This window comes from Vicugna pacos, chromosome 3, assembly GCF_048564905.1.
Source record: "Vicugna pacos chromosome 3, VicPac4, whole genome shotgun sequence".
NCBI classification, from domain to species: Eukaryota; Metazoa; Chordata; class Mammalia; order Artiodactyla; family Camelidae; genus Vicugna; species Vicugna pacos.
The window spans coordinates 73,189,949-73,209,923 of record NC_132989.1 but is presented as its reverse complement, the minus strand read 5'-3'; the positions used below and the strand labels follow the sequence as shown (position 1 = coordinate 73,209,923).

The 19,975-nt window shown below is 40.4% G+C and overlaps 1 protein-coding gene across 5 annotated transcripts in view; it reads right to left on the bottom strand.

The window, feature by feature from the left end:
* The window catches only part of ZNF366 (zinc finger protein 366), a 269,574-nt gene that overhangs the window by 42,767 nt on the left and 206,832 nt on the right, over positions 1-19,975 (bottom strand). The gene's annotated exons all lie outside the window — the stretch shown is intronic.

The window sequence follows — 19,975 nt, the reverse complement described above, 5'->3', positions numbered from 1 at the left end:
CCCCCTCCCTTCAGAACCTCTGTACATGCCATTCCCATTGCCTGAAACACTCTTCCCCTCCCTCCTCCTCCCTTTGTCTTGATTGATACATATTTATTCAGACCCAGTTCAAAGTGTCCCTTCCTCAGCGCTTCCCGACCAGGGCAGATACACTAATTTCAAGACTCAGTGCACGTCAGAATGGTCGTTTTCATTGATTTGTGTGATTCTTCACATACTGTCTGACTCCCTTTAAAGACCGTTTGCTCCATAATAGCAGCGAGCTCACTAGTTCACATTTACTATTGTAACCCAGCATGGAGCCTGGCATATAATAGGCCCTCAATTAACAGGAAGGGCAAAGGAAGAAAGGTGAGGTGGTTGTACCAACAAGATTGCTGCCTCTTCTTTCCTGACTACCCTTGAGTGGAGAGGGAACACCCTCATCACCATTCCTTCACACCTCATGACCATGCTCCTGACAGATCACCAGAGTAACCCAGTTAAGAACTAGCAGATTCTCTGGGCTCTGTTTTCAGTGTCTATCCAGAATCCAACCACTTCTCACCCCCTCCACTGTCCCTGCTGGGATCCATGCCACAAGTTTCTTCCAGGGACTTTGGCCTTTACTCTAAAATAGATCGAAAATCACCTTCTAATGGCCTCCTAACTCTTTCTCTTACTTCTACCCTTGACTCCCTATAGCTAATTCAACGTAACAGTCAAACTGATTCTATTGAACTATAAGTCAGATCTCATCACTCCCCTGCCTAAAACCCTTCAATAATCTTCTGTTTTAGAGAAAAGCCAAAGTACCCCCCATGCCCTACAAGGCTCTCCATAATGTAGTTACCCTCTGGCCTCCTACCCTACCACACTCTCCCTTGCTTACTCCACTCCATCCCCAATGACCTCTGGTTGTTTCTCGCACATACCAGGCATTCTCCCATTTCAGGACATTTGTACCTGCTGGCCTTTCTGCCTGGACAGCTCTTCCCCCAGATACCTACATGACTTTCTCTTTTGCCTCCTTCAAGTTTTCATTCAATATCACCTTTTCAGTGAGACCACCCTAACCCTCCCCAACCCCAGTACTCCCTATTCTCTCTCCTTCCCTGTTTTATTTTTCTCCAGGTCTTCTAACATACTATATAACTATTTTATTTTTATTCATTGTCCACTTCCCTCTACTAGAATGCAGGCTCCATGAGCACAGGGTCTGGTATATTCCCAGTGCCTAAAACAGTGTCTGCCAGGAGGTTGTTGCCTGATAAATGTCTGTTGAATGAGGGACTAAGGCTCAGTCCATGCCCCTGAAAAACAGGCAGGCTTGAAACCAGCCATCCAGCTTGACCATGCAGAACTGGCCTGTGTTGTCAGCAGGGCAAGCTTGGTTATACCTTGAAGCTAGTTCAGGAGTCTTGGAGGCTCCCTAAGCCCAGGCCAGCTGCCCAATATCCCGGCTCACTTCTGGTAACTGTCTGTGAGGCCCAAGGAAGCAATCTAGTCCAGAGAGCCTCTTAATGGCTCCTCCCAACATCCTCCCCACCTCCCCCTCCTCCGTCCCCACCAAACACAAATATACCACAGAACCCTCTCCCTTTCCAAGGACACAACTCAGGCTATTTCTAAAATTGAGATTCTGATCCAAAACAGTAGCCAACACATAGTGCCTCTCCATGTGCACAGGAAAAGACAGGAGACCTCTGAGCAATTTCCTGGCCCTATATTTTTCCATTCCAGTAAATGAAGCCTTCTTTAGCTCAGGAATCTCTCTCTGAACCAAGCCAATACCTTAATAGTGCATTCCATTCGATACTGCCTGGGCTTGTTTCTCTGTTCTTTTATTTTCCATTTTAAATGATGGATGCTGGGATCCCTTCTGTCATAAAAATTTTGACAACCAGTTCTCTCGGGTGTTGACTACTGGTTTAGGTTAATGTAACACTAATGGAGAGTTCCTTTCCTAAAGAGGTATTTTGTTTAATAATATATAATACTTAAATTGCACTCTCTGCCTTCAAAGAGTTTTGCAAACTTTATACTCCATTAAGCTGAGCAGCATTAGAGTTCATGCTTTACAGCTGGTAAACCAGCAAGGTTAAACAATTTGCTTAAGGCTACAACTAGTTGTGCTTTGGACAAAGTGTCTTTTTTAATGGATAAAGAAAATATGACCAATAAAAAGTGTAGTTATTTAACAACGGTTGTGATCATTAAATTAGCCTGAGTTCTTTCCATGTGCTTTTTAAGGCCATATTTGGGGCTCTCCCTTGGCTGTGCTAGCTCCTCCTTATTTCCAGATACCATTTCATGTTTCTCTTCTCCCTTCTTCCCTACCCCTATCCCTCCTCTTCCTCATCTTTTTCTCTCCTGAGCCTGAGGTACCCTAGCTACCAGGGGGAACCTACCAAATCCCCAACCTGACAGTAACCCTTATCCCTGTCGCCCTGCGACCCACTTACAGGTGATAAGCACATTGTTGTTAAGGGATTGAGAAGGCTTAAAGTCAAGCTCCCAAGGGTGGAGAAAAGCATAGAATTAAGTTGCATATCTTCCTGGCCTATCAACTTTAGTGGTGAGTAACTTAAAACATTTTAAATGCAAATAAATATGGATGTGTTATGGAGCAGAAGGCAAAAACCAGAACAGGTTAAAGCCTGAAAGTCCACCTATGGCAGATCACTTAGGATTTCTTTTCCAGATTTTTCTTTCCCTTTAGGGGCACTTGGATTAGAAAAGTCTGAGAAGAACAGACGTGACATGGCACTTCCTCTGAGCTCCAGGGAGATGAAATATCAGGACTGATTTTCTAAGAGCTGATGGAATCAGCCTTGCTATTTTATTGTTCCTCTGAGCAAGGAATTTTTTCTGGAGGCTGTCCTGAAGGCAATGGAGGAAAGTGAGGGCATCCTTTTCTCTGGATCTTGAACGTCCACCAGGCAGCAGCCTTAACAATAAGGGCAGAGTGGCCTTTTTCTCATTACTCAACAAATAAAAGTAACAATCAGGGGAACCTGCAGTACTTGAGACTATGATTAGAAAGAAAAATCTGGCATGTGTTCAAAGATGAAATTTCTATTACATAATGATTTCCACACTGAATGTGTTGAAGACCTTTAAAGAGAACAGAAATATGTGAAATAAAGGCTAAGCTGTGATGACTTGGATTTGGATTTAACCCCGTCCACACTGAGATGTATCTGCATACCTGCTTAAGCCTCAAAGATGTTTTAGCCCATCACAGAATTTGGAGAGAAGGCACAGCACAGCACCACGTATGTAACGTGCTTGTAGAATACACCCACTATAAAAGGGCAAAGAGCTCAGGACACAAAGTCAGAGTCCCAGCTCCCCCACCTACTAACTTTACAAAACCTCCCTATTTTCAACTATAAGAACAGGATAGCGAGTATTTCTAGCTGTCCTTCTGAGAACATAGTTGGATTGCATTTCCCTATTCCCTTTATATGCAGGCATGGCCACGTGACTGGCTTTGGTCAACAAAATGTGAGCACAAGTGATGTGTCATTTCCTTGTGAAATCCTTGAGAAGTAGTCCATGATGCCCATAATTTTCTTTCCCTCTACCACAGCAACTCGGAACATTTCCAGTATAGCTGTCCTGTCGGCCTGGGTCCCAAAGTTAAGATGACCTGGGTCAAAGCCATTGTTCATCCATGTAACAGACATGTAATGGAAGAGAGAGAGAAATTCGTGTTTTCTTTATGTTTTTAAGCCATGACAATTTGGAGGTTGCTTGTTACTGAAGCATTACCTAGTCTATCCTGACTAATACACTACTTTGTGGATCTGGGGAAAGATTAAAATGAGATACCTAATAGTAATATGCATGGCACATAGCAAGAATGCTAGTTCTTTCCTCCCTGACTAAATTTCTCTGCTTTGTGATCCTTCCCAGTCCTTCCTTATAAGTCCTGAGCTATGCTAGTCTTCAGATAGTTGTTTTCAATTTGAGAAGAATGAAAATAAACTTTGTTGTAAGCCTCTGAACCCTTTAAGAAAATGAGAGAGTCCCTGAGGGGAGCAGAGTTGGGAATTCCCATGATGAGAGGAGAATATCCTCTCTGTAATTTACAAAGGAGAAAGGAGCTTCCCTAAGTCTTATCAAGGAAATCAGCCAGAAAGTAAAACTAATGAACTCTGAAAATTTTCAACCACAGAGAATGCTCCACCCGACAGCAACATGCTGCCATCACGGAGCTGGGATCAGGGCACAGAATTCTTGTGGGGATCCAGTTCTGACTCTTCTTTTAACAGGCTCTCTGTCCTGGAGGGAGGTGGAATCCTGGATCTACTTAGAACTTGCTTCCCTGACATTTCAGCAAGAATGATGAAGACGGTCAGACCTCAAACTTTTAGCTTTTTCCTCACTGCCTTCTCAAGATGCCTCTCTCTTCCTCCACCTGATCCAGGCTGTATGTTCATGGGTCTGGGAGGGGAAGCCAACAGGCCATGCTGCTTTAGCCAAATCACTTAGACTTATTCATTAACAACTCATTTAATTAGGCCATCAGTGTAATGCATTTTTAAGGTGTTTAAATACATATTGGAGGAAATTTTTCCTACCTAAAATTAGTCTAGAAAGCCATGTCTTTGAGACCTATTCAAAGGATAAATCATGGTTGATCAGTTTGGAAGACACTCATTAGGACTATGATTCTCTAAATCGCTGAAATTTTTGAGAGAGGAAAAGAGGAATGGAATATACATATGTGATAGAGCTGAATAAGCCTTCCACCTTTGAAGTCAATTCCAGAAATTGAAGGCAAGCAAGACAGCTCTATTTCAGAGCCCCCAGTAAGAGAAGAGACATGCAGAAAAAAAGGGAAAGTGACAAAGGAGAACATTCATTTAGAAGATTTGTATTAAGCATCTGTGGAGGGACAGGTATTGTGCTGGGCATGGATGCACATGGTGAGAAAACAGTCATGGTCCTGACTTTCTCAAGCAGAGCACATGCTGTTGTTATTTTGTGTGAGTTCACTGCCCATCCTCAACTACTAGATGCCAAGAGTGCTCCCTGGTCATTGTGATAATCAAAAGGCACCATCCCTGTTTCCAAATGCCTCCAGGGGGGCTGTGCTGCCCCTAGTTGAGAACTACCAAACTTCAGTATGTTAGTTGCTGAAGGTGCTACAACAGAGAGCTCTCAAAGAGGCCTAAAGGACCCCAGTGAGGGTAGAAGGAGCCAAAGAGAAGCCCACCCTGAGACTTCCTTCCTCCTTCTGAGATGGTACTTGCTGTCTACATCTTGCCGTGACCTATGGACCCGAAGGTCCAAAGGAGGCAGGACTAGGTTTGAGGTGTTGGGAGCTCTCAAGAGACACTGAATTTAATTGGAGTTTGGGGAGCAAATAGAATTATTTGAAGAAAGAGAAAGAAGTTATAAGGGGTGAGGATTGGTTGGAAAGAATCTCTAGACTTCCCTTGATAGAAAACTAGTTGGCTTAGCAGATGTTAACAAGGGCCCTTTAGAGCTGGTCCACAGCCCCATGGAAGGAGCTTGGATGGCTAACGGCACATCATGTGGGAATTCATGTTGCACAGCCACCTCAGGGGTCTGGCACATACTTTTGGAAACTCACAACCTTCTTCCTCATTCTTAGGTTGCACTGGTTGCAGGAAGAGGAAGGTGATAACAGAAAGGGAAACCAGCATTTACTGAGCACCTGGTATGGCCAGATAAAGAACTCAGAATGTTCCAATGTGTTATATCATAGAGAGCTGAGCGACATAGAAGGAGCACAAATTTGAAAGTTATAGGCAGCCTGGGTTTGAGTTCTAGGTCTTTCACTTACCAACTGTGGCAAGTTACTTAATCTCTGAGCCTCAGAGTCCTTATACAGAAAATGTCAATGAAAAAAAATTACCTCACAGAGTTATCATGAGATTTCATAAAATAAGACATATAAAGCACCTGACCCCCCACCACCCCAAACACTCAATAAATAGTAACTATACTAGAATTTGGGCATCCTAAGAACACTGGTAAGAAGATATTCTCACGGTTGTGAAGAGGAAGGAGGAAGATCTGAAACAACATTAGGGCTGGGGATCTAGAAAAATTATAAGGCAAATCAGTAATTCCTATTCCAAGTTCCTAGTTTTTTACTCCAGGCTTTTTCATCTAGACTATTTGAGGAAAAATCCCAGCAATTGCTGCAGCCCTGAAAATGGGCCTCAGAAAGCCCAGCTCCACTGTGCACTGGCCAAACCATTGGGATGGAAGGGATGGGGCATTCTGGGTCCAATCTTATGGAGTGTACACAGAGGGGTGCACCCTGCTGGTGAGGAGATGTGAAACCACCCCTTACTGAGATGGCTGATGGAACTGGCATGTTAAGAAGGAGGTGTGTTGGAGGTCTGGGGACTTCACAGCTTATGCTTCAATACTTTAAAGAGCTGATACCTAGAAGGACTGGATTTCTCTTGTGTGGTCCCACTGAGTAGAAACAAGGCTAACAGCTGGAGGTGACAGGGAATCATATTCATCTTCATTCAGTATAACTATTAGTTTATTGGAAACTTCTGGAAGGCTTGAACAGCGTTTTATTCACTTTAGTGTCCACAGCACCAGCATAGAGCCTTGCGCACATGGAACAGCCAAGGAGCAGTAGGTGCTTGGATTCCTACTGCCTGGTATTGGGAAAAGAAACCAACTTGGAGAAACTGATTATCTCTTCATTGGCCCTTCTGCCTGAGACCTTTGTTAGAAACAACTGTCAGTCAGCAGTGAAACTCAAGACAGCCCATCTTTTAAAGTCTAGCAATGGGTTCTTTTCTCCTACCTTCAACAACTCACTTTGCAAACACTGGAAAAAAGAAAAACAAAAGACGGTTTCTATCCAGTTCAAAGGTTGTTTATGGAATAAAGCTAATTAACTATCCAACTATCCATGGGATGATCTGGAAGTGACATTTTAAGCTACATAAACACTGAGCCTGCTATGAAAGGTCATGCTAACTTCCTTTGACCCTCTCATATCTGTGGTCCTCAGCAGTTTGGTTTGTGGCAAGAAAGCATTGCTTCTCTCCTCCTATCAGATGGTCTACTGGTCTTGTTTCCTCTTAGAGTTTTTTAATGAGGAATAAAGCCTGTACTTGACATCAGCTCCAAGCCCAAATTTTTCCTGCCTGATCCCTTAAATGCACACTTTGATGAATCTAATGCATAAAGCTGATAGGTTTGTAAAAGCTACTGGACGAGAAGCTATAGGAACATCATCGTCTCTCTGCTTGAGCTCACTGAAGCTAATACTCCCAAACACAGTATTTGCATAAAAGCCACTGTTCTAACTGCCTGCTTATGCCTAAGGAAATGTAGATGAGGAATTACATATCTAGAATTGCCCTTTCTTCCTTTTCTACATTTTCACTTATTCATCCCCAAAATGTCTATCAAGTTCCAACTATGTGTCAAAAACAGTAGTGAGTGGTGCCTAACACAACAAACACATTTGCTGAGGATTTCCTATGCAATGAGTGTTAAGGCATCACATGACCATCACAGCATCCTACAAGGCAGGTACTACTCTTTTCCCTATTTTGTCAATGAGGAAACTAGGACACAAATAGGTTAAGCAAATTACCCAAGGTCATACAGGTAAGAAAGAAAAGAACCAGGAGTCTGAGGAGATAGCTGCTAGATGAAGGAAGAAATTAGATAATAATGATGACTACTTCCAGATGTTTCCAACACTTCTATCAAAGATACTACAGGTAGCAGTTTGTAGTCGAAAATCTCTTTGCCACCAGAAGACCTAGATTATTCAGAGTACCTCCCTGTAATTTATTTGTGAACCTCAGCTTTGTTTTACAGACAGTGGTTCCCAGGTTTCTCAGTATGACTCCCTTTGTAAATTTCAGATAAACAAACAAATGCACCCATTTTGTAAATCCTCAGCAAGTTAAAAAAATACAAAATAACCAAAAACTCTTTTGAATTCAGTAACATTTTAAATTAATTTTTATATTTTTAATTACTACAATATAACTAGATTTGAAAGCAGAGGTTACATATACTTTCAAACATTATTTAGTCAGTGTGCAAACAGTAGGCACTTGACTTTTAAATATAGACCCCTTGACTCCTTGCAATAACTCCACAGACCCCAGAGATTCACAGAGCTGTATGACGTCAGTGAATCATTTATCTTCTCTGAGTCTCAGTTTCCTCATGTCTAAATTGGAGATACTAAGAGCTTTTTCAAAGAATCTCAGAGAGAATTAATGTGAGACCAACAAGAATTTGGAGGGCTCTTGTCCTTGAGAGTACAAAAATAGTTAAAAACACAGTCTCTGACAAATATGGTTCCAATGTAGTTAGGAAGAAACGACACACATGAAAGAATTAGGAGGCAGGGTAACCCACTAAGCTAAACCATGCCTTCTGGAATCTAGTTCTAGAATGTGATCTGATAATGTACAAGGCAGTGAGTGTATGCAAATGGAGTTCGCTATCACCTTACACACCCAGGGGAAATTTAATTCACTTAAAAGCTGTCAAATATTTTTTATTGTTTTTGGGGGAGAGCTGCTAACTATGGTTAGCTAGGCATGAGACACCTGAAGTTACAGGGACCCACAGGTTGGCTGAGTTTACGTATATCCCTTGCTGAGACTGAAGCTGGGACACATGGGCTTATGTACATCATGGGGATGGAAGATTTTTGGTTTAGTTTGGTTTGGTTTGAAGCTGCAACCCATATTTATTGAATGACTACCATGGAGAGGAAGTTATACAATCACCCTAATATTAATATTTAATGATATTTTGGTCCAAATGTAATTTAAGGCACATTTATCATGCAAATTGAAACTTGCTGTTTAACTTAACTGGCTCAACCCCCAGCATAATGTCACAGTCTTGCAATTTTACAGCCTGCATTCATAATATTTTCAGGATATAATTGACTCCAGGGGATAGAATTCTGGAAGAAGTTTCCCTCAATGATACTGGCTTGGGGGCAACAGAAATTACTCCAGTCTCTCTCCTTATGTTGGACAGAAAAAAAAAAAGGCTATTGTATCACCCCAGGACTCCCAGTTTATGCTGCTGCTGAGTACATAGCTTGATAAATTAGATGCCTCTTTTCACCTTCTCCCAAGAAAGCTCCAGGTCCCATGAGCAGGGGAGTTCAGATTAATATATAAAAGGGCTAATATTTATTGAATATTACTATTAGGCAGGAACTGTGCTAAGCAATCACATGAACTGTCACTCAACCCTCACCACAAACTCTAAAAGGATGGTGCCATTTTATACTTGTGATGCAGATGAAGAAATTAAACCCACAATCAGACCACTGGCAAGCGAGAGGGTAGGGACTTGATCTCAAGCAGCTGCCCCCAGGACGCGGATTGTGACCATTTCTATATATTGCCTTGCCACTCCCCTCTCACACTTGGCTTTCTGAGCTGTCTTCTCACCCTGGTTGACATCCATATTTTACATACTGCCAAGAGAATAGGGACCCTATACATTGAGAGGCAACTGAGTGAGAAGGAACAAAGCCATTGGTTGTGGCTTTTTATTTGTCATTGGGTGATATGCTGGCAAGGAAAGGACAAGAGGAATGTAGACAGGTGTGAAATGATCATCCTTAAAGAAATTATCAGAGCATGGAACTTAATATCAGAAGCATCCTTAGAGGTCAATTGTTCCAATCCCTTCATTTAACAGATAAGGAAATCAAGGCTCAGACAGTTGCCAACGATCACAGAGCTGATGTGGCATTCAAAACTCCTCTCTCTCTCTCCATTTCCCTCTCCCTCTCTCCTTCTCTCATTAATCTGTTTTGATTGAGTACAAAAGGATATACAGTGAAAATTTTTTCCTTACACCTTTGTTCCCCCCACTCCAGCCATCCCACTCCCCTGCCCAAAGGTAAGTTCTATTAGCAGATCTACTGTATCCATCCAGAGATAGTCTATGCATGTCAAAAACATGCTTTCTTTTTTTTTTTTTAACACAAAATAATAGCATTCAATACCCTGGCAAAATCTTGCCTTTTTTTTTTTTTAAAGCTAATTATACAGGTTGGAGATTTCTCCATTATCAGAACATGTAGAGCTGCCTCATTCATTCTTTTCAATTTTTTAACAGCTTTACTAAGGTATAATTTACACAATATAAAATTCATACATTTTTAAGTGTGTGATGAGTTGAAGAAAACTTACACAGTTGTGCAATCATTACCAAAATCCAATTTTAGAATAATTTCATCTCCCCTCAAAAGTTCCCTTATCTGCAGTCACTCCCAGCTTCTACCTCCAGCCCCAGGCAACCATTAACCTACTTTCTGTCTGTATAGTTTTGTGCTTTCCAAATTTCATATAAATGAAATCATTCAGTATTTATTGTATATCTGGCTCCTTAAATAGTGTTGTGTCTGGCTTCTTTCACTTAGCATGATGTTTTTGAGATTTGTTCACACTGTCGCATGTAACAGTAGAAGCTTTTACTGCTAAGTAGTATTCCATTGCATAGATATACCACCTTTTGTTTTTCCACTTGCTAGTTGATGGACCTCTGAATTACTTCCAGTTTGGGGCTGTTAGGAATAATGCTGCTGTGAATATCTGTGGACATATGATTTCATTTTGGGGGTAGTTTCCCAGAAGTAGAATTGCTGGGTTGCACGGTAATTATATATTTAACTATTTATGAAACTGCCAAACTGTTTTCCAAAGTGACTGTACCCTTTTACATCCCCACCAGCAATACATTAGAGCTCTAATTTCTCTACATCTTCACCAACTTTTTGGTTTTAGACAAAAATGTCTAGTAAAAACTGAATGTGTAGTGGTATTTTATCATGGTTTTAGTTTGCATTTTCCTAATGTATTGATATTGCATCTTTTCACATGCACATTTGCCATTTGTATATCTTTTTCAGTTAATTATCTATTCAAACCTTTTGCTCAGTTTTTAAGCAAGTTATCAGTCTTGTTATTGAGCTATTGAGTGTTCTTTATATATTCTGGAAACAAGTCCTTGATCAGATAGGTTTTACAAATGTTTTCTCCTAGTATATGGTATGTCTTTTTGTTTTTATAACGGTGTCCCTGTTTTTGAAGAACAAACGTTTTTAATTTTGATGAAGTCTATTTTACCTTTTTTTCATTTGTTTATTCATTTGTTGTTATAACTAAGAAATCAATCATTGTATAACTCAAGGTTACAAAGATTTTTCCCCCCATGTTTCCTTTTAGAAATTTTATCATTCTAACTTCTACCATTAGGTCTAAGATATACTCCAAGTTAATTTTTGTGTATGGTGTGAAGTAAGATCCTAAGTTTATTTTTTCTTTTGCATACAGACATGCAGTTGTTCCAGTGCCATTTGTTTCAAAGACTTTTCTTCCCTCATTGCATTACCTTTGCACCTTTGTCAAAATCAGTTGAGCATATACCTAGAGTTCATTTTTGGACTGTATTCTATTTCTTCATCCTATTTTTAGGGCTGCATAATGTTTCATTGTATAGATGTGCTGTACTTAATGTAACCAATCCTTTATTGATGGACAATTATACTATACCTAATCTCTTTTTTCCCTTATCTTGCATTGTAGGTATGTCTTGTTACATCTTATAAGTATACCTGTAGGATAAATTCCAAGAGGAGTCACTTTTACATTTTGATAGACTCTCAAATTACTCTCTATAGTAAAGTTTTACTAATTCATTATTCCACTGGCAATGTATGACAGTACTCTCCAGATCCCCAGAAACAAATATGCTATCAAATGTTTCATCAAGCAGGTAAAAAATGCTATTTCATAATTTTAATTTGCATTTTCTTATTATGAAGTAGAATGAGTAACTTCTATTTTTTACATGTTTAAGAACCACCTATATTTCATTTTATGTGAAATGTATATTTCATGTCATTTGCCCATTTTCTGGTCATATTAAGTTCTTTTGATACATGTTAAAAAGGTTTCCCCCCATTTTTCTGTTTGCCTTTTGACCTTGTTTATTGAGTTGGGCCTTGTAGAAGCTTTTTATTTTAATGCATTGAAATGTATAATAAATGTTAAGGCTATTGGATACACCTAGAAAGACTTTTCCTACTTTGAGATTCAAAAAAATAGATTTCCCATTCTTCCTAGTATTTTTATGCTTTTATTTTTTAACATTTTAAATCTTTGATCTATCTGGAATTTATTTTCCTTAAGAAATAGAGATATAAATTTGTTCTTCCCAAATAGCTACCTAATTGTCCCAACATCATTAATTATATAATCCAAATTTCCCCTCTGATATGCAATGCTATTTTTGTTACATACTGAACTTCCAAATGCTTTTGGGTTCACTGACCTACCATCTATTCATGTGTCAATGAGCAACTCAAGCCTCTATTCTCTGATTCCAAGTTTAGCCTTCTCTCCTGCATTACTCACATTCTCAAAACATGCAATAAGTGAATAGAGGACTCTGTGAATTTCTTGCAATAACACTTGTCTTTTCTCACCTTCAATTCAAACTCTTTCTTTATCATCACTAAGAAAAATATTATGATAGTAAATCCATTTGGAGGTATAAGGGGTCTGAGAATCAGATACTATATTCTTGAGTCAGATGAACAATTTGGGGCTAATCCATGGTCTCCTTCCACAAAAGCTAATGAATTTGGATAGTCTCTGTGTAGGTGTGTGTGCACATGATGTGTGTTTATACATAGGTGTGTAAGGCACACTTGCCATTATCTAGAAGAAATAGTATTTTATTAGGTAAACCAACTCTTCCTCCCCCAAAATCCATATTGGTTGAAGAGCAAATAAATTTGGCACTTTATGTGCTAATCCTTCTGGGATAGGATTTGCTCAAGGTCCCTCCCAATTGCAAGTCTTAAACATATGATGGCGAAATTCCTCTTCTATGAGGCTCAGAAGGAGCACAAAAGAGCCAGTGTATAGAGTGGTCTGTCTGAGCATTTAGAGGTTTAAAATGGGATTGTCTTCTTCAAAATGATGTAGTATTGGGCTGCACCTTCTTTCCCAAAAACTGGGCTTTCCACTCCTTTAACATCCCCATTCAGAACCGGGCCCAGGCTACAGCTAGGAGATAAGAACTCTCTATTCCTAGGGACCTTGACAGGGCCAGAGATGAGGGATTGTGCTGAGATGTGATGGGTACAGGAGGGCTGGAGGGCTGGAGGGCTGTGGATGATGTTGGAGGAGACCCTGACTTGCTTGCTGTATTATATACTAGGTATTTCCTGAGTGTAAAGAAAGACCATGCTTGGAATAGTCCCTCCTTGCCCAACTCTCTAAGAAGATCTGGTAAAAGGCAGGATTCTGGGTATACCTAGGAGCAGCCTTGCAGAGCTTTCTGCATGTCCCTCACCCTGAGAGTTCAAGCTCTAGTAATTCAGGAACCCCATCTTGATGGATTAGGTATGGTGCTCCTTAGTACCTTAAAAGTGCTCAGTACATACATTTTTTAGGATAATGCTGGAAGATCTCTCTTTGTACATTTTTTTTAAGTGAAAAAGCTAATGGGGTGGAAGGAAGGGAAGGGATCTCTACTGTGCTGTAGGGAAGAAAACTGTCCAAATTAGAAAAACAGCAAGAAGCAAGTAGTGGCGGGCGTTCCGTAAAACAGCTTTGAAAACTCCAAGTTCTTTCTCTCCCTGCACTTCCTGTGGAAGAAGGCCAGAGTGCCTCAATCAAGGGGAAGAAGCCAGCATCTCCATCCAGGGAGAGGCATTTTGTCCCGGCTGAAGCAAACCAGAGGCTATTCCGGTCCTCTCCCTCACTCTCTTCCGGCCCTGCTTCCTTTCCCCACCCCTCCAACAATAGCCCCTTCTTGATTTCTGTTCTGAGAGAGAACGGTGAGTCCCCAGTGCAAAGGAAGTTCTAAGGATTCTTTCCGCAGAGTTTTCTAACTGGGAAGAGTGAGGAGGGTGTACTGGCATGTGCTCCTTGGCAGTGATGCTGGAGACCCAGGGACCCCTCCCTTCTCCCAGAGGCAGGTGGCAGGGTTTCTGATCCCCTTTCTCCAATGTTCAAAGGAAGAAGCTGGTCAAGTACCTCTGGTGTTACTGGACAAGTCTAGTGCCTATTCAGCTCTAAGCAGCATTAGGTATGGTTTTTGTGGTCTCAGCCAGCAAGTTAGCGCCATGCCAATGAACCCTAATAATCTCTGAGAATAAAGGTCTGGGGTATTGTTTTTCAAGTGTGTTCTCAGAACCAAACATCAGAATCACCTGGGTGGATTCCTAGGCTTTCCAAGGCTCTAATGAATCTGGGGAGGGGCCTACGACTCTGCCTATCCCACAAGCTACTGGCTCAGGGTAAGGAAGACCCAGCAGGGGCAGTGACAAGTATTTTGGGAACATCACACCAAGAGGTGTTCAGCTTTTTCAGCAGTTTAAAAAAATACATTTAAAAGCAACAGTGCGAGAAGAGAGTAGTACCTCAGCGTCCTTCCAGGAAGAAGAGGTCCTCGACCAGTTGTACACAACTGGAAACCCCATGGCAGTGCTACTCAAACTTGAGTGTGCACCTGAATCATGTGGAGATTCATGTTAAAATGCTGATTCTGATGCAAGAGGTCTGGGGTGCAGCCTGAGATTCTGCTTTTTAATAAACTCCCAGCAGGTGATACCATGCCATTTGTTCTTGGACTACATGTGAGGAACAATGCCTTAAGGGATACTTAGTTCCAAAAAAAAAAAATTATTAGCTGCTTCCTCCTTAATGAGAAACCTGAAAACAAGCAACATCAATTCAGTGACCTTGAGCAAACCACTTACTTGATCTAGCTTATCTGTTAAACAAGGTGGTTGCCTTTCCTCATCTTTAAAATAGGGGGGAATAAAGCATCTACTTCTTAGAATGGGTGGCTTAAGTGAGATAACGTATGTAAAGTTCTTAGCAGGCCCCAGTGTGGTAATGACTCCTCCATACATGTCGTGTGGTGGCGGTGCTCCTGTGGTTATCTCATTCCCCCAGTAATACCAGTGGCCATCACAGGATGAGGTTGAAGCAGGGCCATAGTGGATCACAGGAAAAGAGGAAAAGGGGTCAGAATTGCTTCTGTGTGCCCTGAGACTTGGTACTAAAGAGACAGGCTTTATCAGTGTGGACAGAGAGAGGTTTTTCAGTTCCTACCACTAATAATAGAAACCTAGGACCCCAACGTTGTTATTTTATTTATATACTTATATTTACCACTTTAAATTTGCCAAATAAGTGCAAGACTGCCTCGATCCAGTATTTGTTCATTTTCGCTGTCTCTATTGCCTAACTATATAAAGGAAAGGGTTTTAATGTGCCTCATTTCCCTCCCTGAACTCACTCCTTCGTGTTTGTGTAAACTCAGCCCAAGCGGCATCCCTTTAACTTGGATTTACAGCCCTGCCTATAAAAAAACCAGAGAGGGCTGAGCATTTCCTACAAGGCTAAATCCTGGCTCACAACTCTTTTAGTCAAAGAAAAACAAATGATCACTCTCTCTCTTGCCAAAAACAATGTGCTAACCCATCATCTGCCCAGAAACCAAATGGAAAATAAAATGCAACCAGCAGTCTTTTCTGTGTATCTGATAAAGATCTGTCTCTCACGAGCATGTGGGTGGGGTCTTTGCCAAGATGGCAGGTTAATATGCATTTAGCAGCCCCACGTACGTAATGGTGGAACGAGCTGTAATTCCACTCAATTCAGGTAGGGAATAAACATGGCAAGCTGGCAGTTTGGCATTATCCAGACCACCAAAAACTTTGACTGATTTTTTAACTTAGTAACTGCTGTCTCTGGCATTAAGATAGCATATTTCACTCTAAAGCTCACTTATTGTCATCTATTCAATAACTACTTGTTGTGCATTTTATGCCATGTGCCACTTCAGGCCCTAGGCATACAGCAGAGAACAAATGAAGTCTCTGCCCTCATGGTACTTACTTTCTGGTGAACTTATGTATCACACATAACTTCTGATGAAGACATGTTTTTATTCTTTTATCTAAATGCCATTGTTCTATATGTATGTGTACGATATTTGAACGGTCAATGAGAACAGCCATCATTGAGCTAGCCATTTCTGAGCATGCACACCAAAATGTCTGTTGTCTCTCTGTTTCTGTCAGGTGGAGACCCGTGTCCATTGCTGTTCTACTTATTGGCCGTATAAACAGGTGAGAAAAAAATTCGTGCAATTTAGGTAGAAATGAAATCAAGGCAATCAGAGCTGTTTCTATAAGTTACAGATTTTTCATATGATTAAAGCAGGTTTAACATGACTTATGAGTGCTGGTTTTTCAAACCCCACTATCAACCTTTTACCTTTCTATCTCATTATTAACTTAGGGACAAGGATCTAACTTCTAAAGTAAGCTTAGCACAGCACACATTGTAAAAAGGTAAAAACAAAACCAAAAAACTTATGAGATTAAACCTACAAATATTTTTAAGTGAGTAGAAAAAAAACAGTATCTGTGTTTTCCTTGATTAAAGAATGTATGCTCACTATAAGATACCAATGATACAGAAGTAAATCAAAGAGTTCTATTTATATAGAATTATAATATATATAAATCTCAGTAATTGCTCTTTTATGATTTATGTATGGTTATAGAACATTGATCAGACTCATGAGATTGGCTGCAGATTCCTTACTCCATAATACTAACTTCTAGAGTAACAATTGATGTGTTCAAAACTAATTTCTAGAGAGCATCTAAGCTGAATAGAAATTATGCTTAAAAGCATGGTTCTTGAAACATACATTTCTATTTAATGTCAATGCAGTCCTGAAGAAGATGGAGCAAGACAGTGACCATCTGTTTTAGAGAATCACAGGATGTCAGCAACAGAGTCTCACAGATCATCTAGTGTAGTGGGTGAGGGAGAAGTAGAGTGTAAACAAGCCCCAGGTGAATCCTGATACACACTCACACAGAGACCACCTTAAGAATCACTGATTTGGTCCAACATCATCATTTTACAGAGAAAACTGAGGTCCAAGCAAGTGAAGAAACCTGTCAAGTCACACAGACCAGAGGCAGCTGAGGTTGGACAGAACAGAGCAGAGGTGTTCTGACCCCCAATCTGGTCTTTGTTCTCCTGTTCTGAGCCACCTTAGAAGACAGCTTTTGCATATTAGGGTAGAACAACCCAGCTTCAATTTGCTGTCTGAAGGTTAAGTTGTCCAGATAAGTCTCTACTGCATCAGAACCTCTTATTCTGACAAAGTAACCTCAAAGGTTTGGGTTATTGGTGGTAGATTTTTGGTTCTTGTTGTGGTTATGTGTTTTGCTTTTGGAGAGGGAAGTTTAGCTAAGACCTAAGCTAAAGTATCATTATTACTTGACAGACTACCCAGCATGTAGGTTTTAAAGTTTAGAGTAAGAGAAAAATAGCAGTTGGATTGAACGTACACACACACACACACACACACACACACACACACACCCTCTGCGGTGATACTAGTGTTCAATTTATTGGTGATAAAATGAATGACTTGCTACTAAAATATTTGAGGAGAGGGATCTCTGAGTGTGCCTAGCCCTTGGTGTGGGAGAACTTGTCATTTCAAGTCCTTTTCTCTCTGGCTGAGTCATGGAACTGCCACGATGGTCTCCAAAAAAAAAGTCTCCAGCCCTCCACGGCCAGGGAAAAGGTCACCAATGGCACAGAGCCTGGGGAAGTGGGTAAAAGGGAGACCAAAACGTCTACAACATCATGCAGTTTCTTCAAACATTCATCTAAGTTAAAGACTTTTATCCCAAGACAAACTCTCCGCACTGTTGAGGCTAATCTGGCATTTCAGTGAGGCTAAATCTGGTGTTTCTACCATTAGCGAAGATGAACATCAAAGCATTAAACTCTGCTTTCCTTTGCTTTAGAATCTGGGGTTAAGAATTTGGGGTTCAGGATAGTTTTATTCGACATGTGCCCAACTCCAGAGCTATGAGGGATAATTTTTATTCTGATAGACGCTTGGTATAGTACTGATCAAGGCTAACGACACAAATTATAGGGGATATAGTCTACTCTCTACATTCAAAAGAGACAGTATCCTTGAATATTAATATATGACTTAAAAAACTACAGCTGACATTCGTTGACTCCTACTACCTGCCGTGCATTGTGTTAATCGCGTTACATAAATAATCCTATTTAATCCTCACAACAACTCTATTTGTTGATGCAGTTTTACATTAGGGGGAACTGAGACTTAGAGAGGTTAATTAGCAGGCTGAAATACGTGTTACACAGTAAGTGACAAAGCTGGAATTCAAACCCAGATTTGTATAACAACAAAGCCCGTGCTTTTGATGTTCTGCTTGCTCTAATTTGATTTACCTCCCAGTACACAGACCTACAGGACACATCCTAACATAATTTAACATTTATATGACAAATTTGTAATTTAGTTATATGCACAATTTGGGCACAAATTAATTACTGAAATCTTCTGTGTGTCAAATTCTGGCTCATTCCAAGCTGGAGTTCCCCTAATGATATCACAAAAGAGCCTGTGATGACCCCAAAGAAGAATCACACCCTGGAAGTTTCCACAAATGCCAACTCACTCCTTGGAGTTGAGTAAAGACAGATTGGTAGCACTTAGGCTAAACTAGTCAACGGCTTTTTTTCTTTAGGGAGCCAAATTTTTTCCCCCAGTATCCAACAAATATTCTCATGGCCATGACTGAAAAACTTAAGTGGAAATACTGAGTATGAGCTCCTTAATCTTGGGCCACAGTGAAGACACAGGCTCGAGGAGGGCTGTTTTCTGCACCATTGGCATACCTAACTTCTGCCTAACCTGTCTTTAGTCAGTGTGGATCCGCTGTCATTTAGTTCATATTGTGTTGTCTCTGATGCTTTGATTCAATACCCCAAACTAGAGAGCTGTTTTATTTGGGCATAAAATTAAACACCTTATCAAAGGAAAAATGAAACTGAAAGAGGCAAGTCAAAATTGCAGCCCTAAGTTTTCTACTGGGGTCACACTTGCTGATAAGATGCAAAATGTCAAAACTGATCAGTCCCAGGTATCTTTTGACCTGAAGGTCTACGATGTGGGGTAGCTAGGAAACAGTTTTCAACTGATATTAGCATAATTTTGCCTCCTCAAGCAGGGAAATTCTAATCATGTCTCTTTTCCCTTGCTCATTTTATAGTGCCCCTAAGGAAAGTTGCTTGAAAAAAGAAGAAAAAAGAAGTCTGACTAGTGGAACAAAACCTACCTAACAGTCCAGTTCTATCATATTTTCTTACTCTTATTAAGATGATGGTTCGGTTTTGAATAAAGATTAATTACTTGATTGTAGTTAATGCATAGTCGGGCCAAATTAATTTATAAATGAGAGGCCAGCTATTTTTATCACACTCTTCACCTCCCAGATGACTTCAATCAGTAAATTTCAGAGAAATGAATATTAAAAAAAAACCTCTGTTCTTTGTCTTTCACTCATCCAACCTCTCTAAGTTGAATGATTAACATTAGTAAACATACACAGTCTTTGCCAGCGACCTTGCTGGCCTGTTTTTGACAATGTGATCTTGGCTCCCTTGTAGCTTACCATGATGAGTTCTTTGTAACATTATTCTTTCTGACAAATTTAATTGAAGTAAGTTAGACTTTTAAAACTAGTTCTGTGTATAAGCTCGACTAGTTAGCTGTGTTCTATCTGGTGCTTGAAAAACCAGGCACTGGGTCAATATTTTTCAATACATAGCTTGGTTTTTCATTCCTTTGTAGATAGTGATCGATCTCAATCTTCCTATTCTAGTTGCATGTTGTTTTCCAAAACTAAAGCTACATGCCCCCAAAGATTTGCCTTCTTTTGTGTGGCAGATGACATCTTCCACTGACAGTGAATAATACATTTACACTCAACCCACATGTGGAACCTGAACATATAAGCACCCCCCATGCGGCACAATTCAAAGTGACAGTCCCTTCTTTTTTCCCTCCTACCTCAGTGATGCAGAATAATAGTCATAAATTAACATTC